Source organism: Mirounga leonina, unplaced genomic scaffold (assembly GCF_011800145.1).
Source record: "Mirounga leonina isolate KUSES-001 unplaced genomic scaffold, KU_Mleo_1.0 Mir_173, whole genome shotgun sequence".
NCBI classification, from domain to species: Eukaryota; Metazoa; Chordata; class Mammalia; order Carnivora; family Phocidae; genus Mirounga; species Mirounga leonina.
The window spans coordinates 70,293,847-70,302,998 of record NW_023270447.1 but is presented as its reverse complement, the minus strand read 5'-3'; positions in this window follow the sequence as shown (position 1 = coordinate 70,302,998).

Below are 9,152 nucleotides of genomic sequence, written 5' to 3'. Positions count from 1 at the left end.
CCACAGACCTTGATACCGGGTTTAACAAGGGCAGTACTAGCAGATCTCAGTCTCCTCAGGTATAACATGGGAAAAATGCAGCCTACACATTGGGTGGTTACATCAAGCAACAGGGACAACTGTTGGATAAAGAAGGAAATATTTCTGGTTTTCTTTAGGAAGACCCTGTGCCCCAAACTCAAGGATAGTGCAGAAAAGGAAAAGAATAGACCAGCCTTGCTCATTCATATTGATGCAAAACTCCTGAATAAAATCCATGGCAGAATGAGAAACGTGATATTTCTTGTACAACTGGGTTTATAGCCTGAGTTCATACACTTTAAAAAAAATATTAGCAGGGCGCCTGGGTGGCTCAGATGGTTAAGCGTCTGCCTTCGGCTCAGGTCATGATCTCAGGGTCCTGGGATCGAGTCCCGCATCGGGCTCCCTGCTCCTTGGGAGCCTGCTTCTCCCTCTGCCTCTCTCTCTCTCTCTGTCTCTCATGAATAAATAAATAAAATCTTTAAAAAATATATATATTAGCAAAAAGAACCTAATAGTGTATTAGGAGAGAAATATGCCATGAACAAGTGGTATTTATTATAGGAATGTTAAAATAGTTCAATATTAATAAATCTATTAATATAATTTATTGTAGAAAATAGACAATAATAATCATTTAAAGGAAAAATATACCATGACCAAGTGGTAGTCTTTACAGAAATAAAAAGATAGATCAATATGAGAAAATCTATTAATATAATTTATCTTATTAATAAGTAGAAAAGGAAAGCCATACAATATTATTAAAAGATAACAAAATTGCATTTCATCAATTTAATATCTATAACTAAGTTTTACAAATCTTAGTAAAATAAAAGTGATATTTTCTTGATTATTATTTTCAAAGGTCTCTAACTTTAAGCATCATGCTTCACAAAGAAACCCTAGAAATAGTTTCATTAAGTAAAGAATAATCAAGGATCCTTACCACTATGCATAATTAACAGTTTTGAACGTTCTAGCTGATTTAATTAGGGAAACACATAAAAAGGTATAAATATTAGAAAGAATCATTAGTTAAAGCTAATATGATTATATATCTGGAAACCTCCCCAAAATCCATATTAAGTGAGTCCAAGAATGTGGCCAATTACAAAATCAATACACAAAAATCAATAGCATTCCCATCAAACAATAAAAAGCAGAGGGATCTTGTTTGGATGTTGTGTTTGCATAGAAAATATGTGGGGTTTTTGGGTTTTTTTTTTTTAAGTAGGCTTCACACCCCGCATGGAGCCCTATGCAGGGCTTGAACTCATGACCCTGAGATCAAAACCTGAGCTGAGATCAAGAGTTGGACACTTAATGGACTGAGCCACCCAGGCGCCCTAAAAATATGTGTTTTTGCTTAACCGGCTTGGAGGAGCTGATGGATATTACAGAGAAGTGTTTCAGTTGGGAACTGGTTCAAGCAGCAGGTAAGAGAGTTAACCAAGGCTTAATTGAGTCAGGGTATTTTCTTTTGGCTCCAGTGCCCTTATGGTGGCTTCTCATGTCTCCCACTCTGCCATTCTGCTACTCCCATACCACTAAGTCACAACAAGGAAGAAGAGAGAATGCATATAGAAAATGCACCACCACCACTCCACGTGGAGTCTTCCCCATGGGGGATAAAGTCACCAAGCCACACTGTGGCACCACCACTATGGAGCCTTGATTAAAAAGGGGGAAAAAAGGCCTAAGAGCTTTGAAAGTCAGCTGATTAGAGGAGAAGCAGAGGGAAGTTTTGGAGAAGCCCTATATCTTCAAGGTTCCACTCCATGTCTTCATCTACTGGGTGGGCAGCCCTTAACTTCACCCTTGGCTCCCAGACAGTATATGATATTGCAGTCTTGCAGGGACATTGGCCTTCGCAGGATGGGCGGTGGCGGTGGGCAGCATTCTCCAAGAGCCCTCACAGTGGGGCCTCAGTGGGAGAGGAGTTAATGCCATCTGGAAGCATTAGTTTACTTATTAGTTTGGGGACCCTTGTACTGGTAAGCTGGCTCTAATTTTTTTTTTTTTTTAATTTAAAAAACCATTCTGATCTGTAACATTCACTGATTTCCATGGTATAAATACTCCCAGTGTGGCCAATTTCCAGCTACCATGGTATAACAACCAGCTCACAGAATTCCTGAATATTTAACAATCAGCTCTTAGGAGCCTGCACATGCTACCTCTAGCCTGTCACTCCCAGGAGCCCTTCTTTGGGGACCCCCAGAAATAACTGGAGGGTCCCTTGGAGGAGAGACTGAGGATTTGCCATCATGTGGATGGGTGTTAAGTTGTTGTAAGTTGAGAATGAAAAGGCAACCAGGCAATTAAACCCAACTTTGTAGTAACAAGCTGATGAGGTTAGATATCTGGGCTACATTTACCTTAAAATCTTTTAATGCTCATCTCATTGTAAAATTGACAACGATGCAGATCCATCCATTCAGCAGGTATTTCTGGAGGACCTCCTCTGTGCCAGGGATGGTTTGAGACACTAGGGATGAATAAAGTGAATAAAATAAAGTTCTTGTCCTCATGGAGTTTATACTCCAGTACATATGAAATGATGTCAGGTAGTTAACAGTTGCTATGAAGAACACTAAAGCAGAGAAGGGAGTAGAGTGATAGGACTTTATTTTAGAAAAGGCACTGGGGGAAGCCCTTGCTGATTAATTAACGTTTGAGCAGAGGTGGGAGTGAAGTGAGGGAGGGAGCCAGGCTCGGTCTAGGGGGAGCACTCCAGCAGAAGCAAGAGGAAGGGCCCTGAGATGGAGCAGCAGGATCCCAGTGCAGCTTCCGGGGCTCAGTGAACAGGGGCAGCATGGTGTGGAATGAAGTTAGAGACATAGGTAGAAGCCACAGCAAGTACACTACGCATGGAGTTTGCATTTTACTCTAAGTATAATGGGCAGACATTGCAATGTTCTGAGCAGGGAAATAACAATATCTTCTTTGCATTATAAAAGGATATTGTGTCAACGTCATGTGGGTGGTAAGAGAGGAAGCAGAGGGCCCAATTAGGAAGCTATTGCTACGCTTGGGGGTGGGGGAAGACGCTGGTGGTTTGAGCTAAATTAGTACAAGTGCAGGAAGTAAGAAGTGGTTAGATTGAAGTTCATAAGACTTAACAAAGAACAGGATATGAGGGGCGCCTGGGTGGCTCAGTCGTTAAGCGTCTGCCTCTGGCTCAGCTCATGATCCCAGAGTCCTGGGATCGAGCCCCATGTCGGACTCCCTGCTCCGCGGGGAGCCTGCTTCTCCCTCTGCCACTCCCCCTGCTTGTGTTCCCTCTCTCGCTGCGACTCTCTCTGTCAAATAAATAAATAAAATCTTAAAAAAAAAAAAAAGAACAGGATATGAAATGAAGGAAAAAGAAGATGAATCTCAGATAACTCCAATATTTTGGTGCTCCCTTTCCAAATTTGGGGGTTGCTAGGGAACAGGAGGTCTGGGGTAGGAAGAACTAAGAGTTCAGTGGATGATGATAGGTCTTTATTTTGTCTTCATTCTTGAAGGATATTTTTGATGGATGAGTTCTGAATTGACAATTTTTTTCATCATATTAGACATGCAGAAGAAAAACAACCATAAAGTGACATTTTCAGACAGAGAAAAACTAAAACAGTGTGCCACGAGCAGATCTAAACACTCTAAAGACACTCTAAGTATTTTATCTCAGCCAGGTAGAAAATGATCTTGAGCAGAAAGTTTAAATGAATATTGAATGTGTATAGTAATAACAGTAATAATGTTAATAATATTAACAGTACCTTGAAGTTTCAAAACTAAATATCTCAGTCAAAAGGCAAAGATTGCCAGATTGGACAATAAAAGTCCAAGTATATATTTATTGTCTACAGGAGATACATTTAAACTATAAATATACAAAAAAATGTTGAAAGCGAGAAGGTAGAAAAAGCATGTTATGCAAATACTAAACAAAAGAAAGCTGACATAGCTAGGCTAGTTACAGAAAAAAATACACTTTAAAGCCAAAAACATTTCACAACGGGGCATGGGAGTCACTTCATAATGATAAAAATTTCATTTAAGAGGGCGCCTGGGTGGCTCACTCGTTAAGCGTCTGCCTTCGGCTCAGGTCATGATCACAGGGTCCTGGGATCGACCCCCGCATCGGGCTCCCTGCTCGGCAGGAAGCCTGCTTCTTGCTCTCCCACTCCCCCTGCTTGTGTTCCTGCTCTCGCTATATCTCTCTCTGTCATATAAATAAATAAAATCTTTAAAAAAAAAAATTTCATTTAAGAATATATAACAATTCTGGGGGTGCCTGGGTGGCTCAGTCGGTTAAGTGGCTACCTTCGGCTCAGGTCATGATCCTAGGGTCCTGGGATCGAGCCCCACATCCGCTCCCTGCTCGGTGGAGAGCCTGCTTCTCCCTCTCCTTCTGCCTGCCACTCTGCCTACTGTGCTATCTGTCGAATAAATAAATAAATCTTTAAAAAAAAAGAATATATAACAATTCTGAATTCATATGTACCTAATAACATGCTTTTAAAAGGTATAAAGCCAAAAAATGGCAGAAGGCAAAACAGACACATCAACCATCATAGCAGGAGATTTCAACATATCCCTTTCAGTGATCGCTAGGACAAGCAGACAAAAAACAGTAAGAATGGCGACGATTTAATGATTAACAAGCCTGACCTAGCAGACATCTGTAGAACCCAGTATCCAACAAACTGTAGAATTCATGTTCTTTTTCAGGACACGTGGAACATTTACAGAAATTAACTATATCCTGGGCCATTGAGCAAGTCTGAACAAGTGTCAAAGTATTGAAATGATATAGAATATGTTTTCAGGCCACAGTGAATTTATGTTAGAAATTAATAAAGAAAAGGTAACCAGAAAACCCCTATGTATTTGGAAATTAAGAATTATGCTTCTAAATAATTCATGTTATTCATCGACTTACATAAAACCATAATGAAAATGTCTTCTGGGGGTTAGAAAGAAAAATAAGATTGTGGAAAAAAATGCAACAATGGCATACAAGTTGGAGGCTAGTTATTGGAGTTAAGGTGTTTTAAGTTCTTACAAAGTTCATGGGGAGAAAAGACATTGATTAATTTTAGACTTTGGTAAGTCAGATAGCAAGGTGAAATTATTAGGGTAACTACTAAAAGAAGAGGAACAGAAAGTATTTCTTTTTTTTTTTTTAAGATCTTATTTATTTATTTGAGAGAGAGAGTCAGAGAGGGATGAGGGACAGAGGGAGAAGCAGACCCCCCCCACTATTCAGCCCCATGCGGGGCTCGATCCCAGGACTCTGGGATCATGACCTGAGCCGAAGGCAACCGCTTAACTGACTGAGCCACCCAGGTGCCCCAGAAAAGAAAGTATTTCTTCCAAACTGATGGAAGGAAAAAAAAGAACAAGACAAAACAATAGACCTCTCCTAATTGATAGAAGAAGTGAACAAACTATTAATAATGATACATAAGATTTGAATACATGTGGACTTCCTCGTGGATGGTGAAAATGCTGTCTCCAGCTGTATCTGGGGACTGGGTGGGAAGGTGATATGGTGTGGGAAGATTTAGTTCCCAGCAGAAACCTGGTCCTGGGAATATTGGTATCAGAATTTGCAGACACTGCTGATTCTCCCACCCTCACCTCTCAGTCTGATCACCTCAGTCTGCTCCAGCGAACTTCTTTCTGACCCTCATTACCTGAAGGCTTTTCCAAAAGCTGCAAAAGACCTCTCTGTCCTGAGAGTGACTGACAGGGGAGGTATATAAATACCCCAGCTCCCTCACCCTCTGGTGAGATCACCCTATGACATTCTCCAGAGTCCTCCCACGGACTTTAGCTCCCGTTGCCCAGAGTAGTAGCTGGTGATAACATACCCTTCATTGACAGCCTTCCCTTTCCTGGGTCATTTCCCCACCCACCCTGCTGGGGTTTCCTGCACTTCCTGAAAAACTGTGTACACTTAAATCCATGTCTCAGGGTCTGCTTCTGGAGGAAGCAGGTCCTGCGTTAGAGAGAGGCTACTGGACCCAAGTGGCTATTGGACACAAGAGCCGTCCCTTAGTGGATGCTGTTCCCAAGGAAGCCACGGACCTGGACCTATGGGAGGATCCTCTCCGTTTGACAGGGAAAGGCAAGACTTAGGGTTGGGCTGGACAGCCTGGAGGCCTCAGCTGGTGAGAAAACCTGGAGCGCCCAGGGTGCTTCTCTTGGGGCAGAGAGGACAACAGGCAAATCTTGCTTCTCAAGAGCACAAGGCTTTAGGCAGTCCTGGGCCTGCTCGCTGACAGGGGTGGCCCAGATCGAAGGCTTTCTGGACAGTACCCAGGGAAGACTGGGTGTCTTTGTTGGCAAGTACATACACCTTCTTAAGGGGAAATGGATCCAGGACTTTGGGAGCTCTGTTTCTGTTTCAGAAGAGCTAGATGAGGGACCTTCCAGGCTCCTTGCCCACAAACCCCTTCCATCCTGTGGCTGCGAGAAAGGGAATTTAAGGAACCCTATTTCAGTAGTCAGGACACAGCACGACCGAGAGGGAAGAGGGTGGGCTGTAGAAGGAGCAGAGCTCCATTCTAATCCCAGTTTTGTCCCTTGCTGGATGATGTAGATAGATGGCTTAACATCTCTGAACTGCAGTTTGCTCACCTATGAGACAGGGATTATAACTGTATTACCTTATAGGATTCTTGTGAGGATTAGCCTAAATAATGCTTATAATGTGCATGGCAAGTATCTCCGATACATAAAAAGTAATCAATAAATTGTACATAATTATTATATTTGCCACAAGCTTGTTTATTTTTTTTTAAGATTTTATTTATTTGACAGAGAGAGAGCACAAGCAGGGGGAGCAGGAGAGGGAGAAGCAGGCTCCCCACCGAGCAAGGAGCCCAACACAGGACTCGATCCCAGGACCCTGGGATCATGACCTGAGCTGAAGGCAGATGTTTAACTGACTGAGCCACCCAGGTGTCCCGCCACAAGTTTGTTTATAATAACAAAAGAGAATGGAAACAACCAAATGTGTATCGGAGGGATATTGGTTAAATAAAGATGTTACATCCAAATATACAGTGGGATTCTGTGCAGCCATTAAAAATTATGATGCAGATCTATACGTGTTAGTGTGGAAAACTATTCATGTATAGCTGCTTCCCGACTTTACGATAATGGGAAAGAGATATGCATTCAGCAGAAAGTATATCTCACAATTTTAAATTTTGATCTTTTCCTGGGCTAGCTGATATGCAGTACCGTACTTTCTTGTGAGGCCGGGCAGCCACAGATCCCTGTCAGCCACCACAATCAGGAGGGTAAACGATCAGTACCTTTACAACCATTCTGCTTTTTCACTTTCAGCACACTGTTCAGTAAATGACATTTGGGTCAGATGATTTTGCCAGATTGTTGGCTAAGTATGTGTTCTGAGCACGTGTAAGGTGTAAGACTAAGCTAAGCTATGATGTTCTGTAGGTTAGGTGTATTCAATGTGTTTTCAAATTAACAGTATTTTCAACTTACAACGGGATTTGAGGGATGTAACCCCATCTTTTTTTAAAAAAAAGATTTTATTTGTATGTAATCTCTACACCCAACGTGGGGCTCAAACCCACAACCCTGAGATCAAGAGTCACATGCTCCACCGACTGAGCCAGCCAGGCACCCTGGGGATGTAACCCCATCTTAAGTCAAGAAAGATCTGTATTTATTATTTAGTAGAGCAAAAAAGCAGGTTACATCTCAGTATATATACACTGACCTGATTTTATGCTTAAACCCAACTTTGGACGACTATATATACACGTATGTGGAATTCTATGTATAAGTGCTTAGAAAGATGGTTGGAATGAGATATACCAAAACTTTAACACTGGTTATCACTGCAGGGTGAGTACATGAGTAGAGTTTTTTTTTCTTTCTGTTTATCTGTATTTTATTTTATTATTTATTTTTATTTTTTATTTTTTTAGAGAATGAGCAAGGTGGAAGGGGCAGAAGGAGAAGGAGAGGGAGAGAATCCAAAGCAGGCTTCACACCCCACACAGAGCCCAACACGGGGCTTGATCCCACAACCCTGAGATCATGACCTGGGCCGAAATCAGGAGTCAGACGCTTAACCGACTGAGCCACCCAGGCGCCCCTGCTTATCTGTATTTTAATCTTTTAAATAATGACTATGTGTGATATATGAAACAAAAATAATAACAAAGGAAAAGATAAAAATGTGTGGTCCAGAACAAGAGCTCCAAGTGAGGTGGACTCGACATAAAGCAGAGCAAAAAAGGAATGAGGTTTTTGGGTTTTCCAAATGAAAGGGAAGCTTGATAAAGCTTTTTTTTTTTATTGTGATAAAATATACATAACATAAAATTTACCATTTTAGCCATTTTAAAATGTACAGTTCCGTGACATTAAGCATCTTCGCATTGTTGTACAATCAACACGGCCACCCGTGTCCAGAACTCTGTCATTTTCTCAAACTGAAACTGTCCCCACTAAATACTAACTCCCCTTTCCCCCCTCCCTTCAGCCCCTGCAGCCCCCAGTCTACTTTTTGTCTCCATGAATTTGACTGCTCTGGGTGCTCATATAAGTAGACATGTACATTCTTTGTCCTTTCGTGTCTGGCTTATTTCACGTAGCATAATGGGTCACAATTCCCTGCTTTTTAAAGGCTGGATAATATTCCACTGTATGTCTGTGCACTTTGTTTATCCATCTATCTGTTGGTGGACATAGGGGTTGTTTCCACATTTTGACGACTGTGAATACTGCTGTTATGGACAGCCGTGTTTTACAAGATTTTATTTTATTTATTTATTGTGGGGGGAGGCAGAGAGAGAGGGAGAGAGAATCTTAGGCAGGCTCCACGCCCAGTGCAGAGCCAACACGGGGCTCGATCCCACGACCCCCCACGGCCCTGAGATCATGACCTGAGCCGAGATCAAGAGTCGGACGCTTAACCAACTGAGCCACCCAGGCGCCCCTGTCTTACCAGATTTTAAATAAAAGTCACCATCCATCAGTCTCTGTCTGGCTTCTCTCCAATTGCTGATTAGGTTGAGATTCGGCTAACATTTAACAAGCAGCCGCTGAGCTCCCAGAATTAAGTGCTTGAAATCCATTGCATTATATAAATC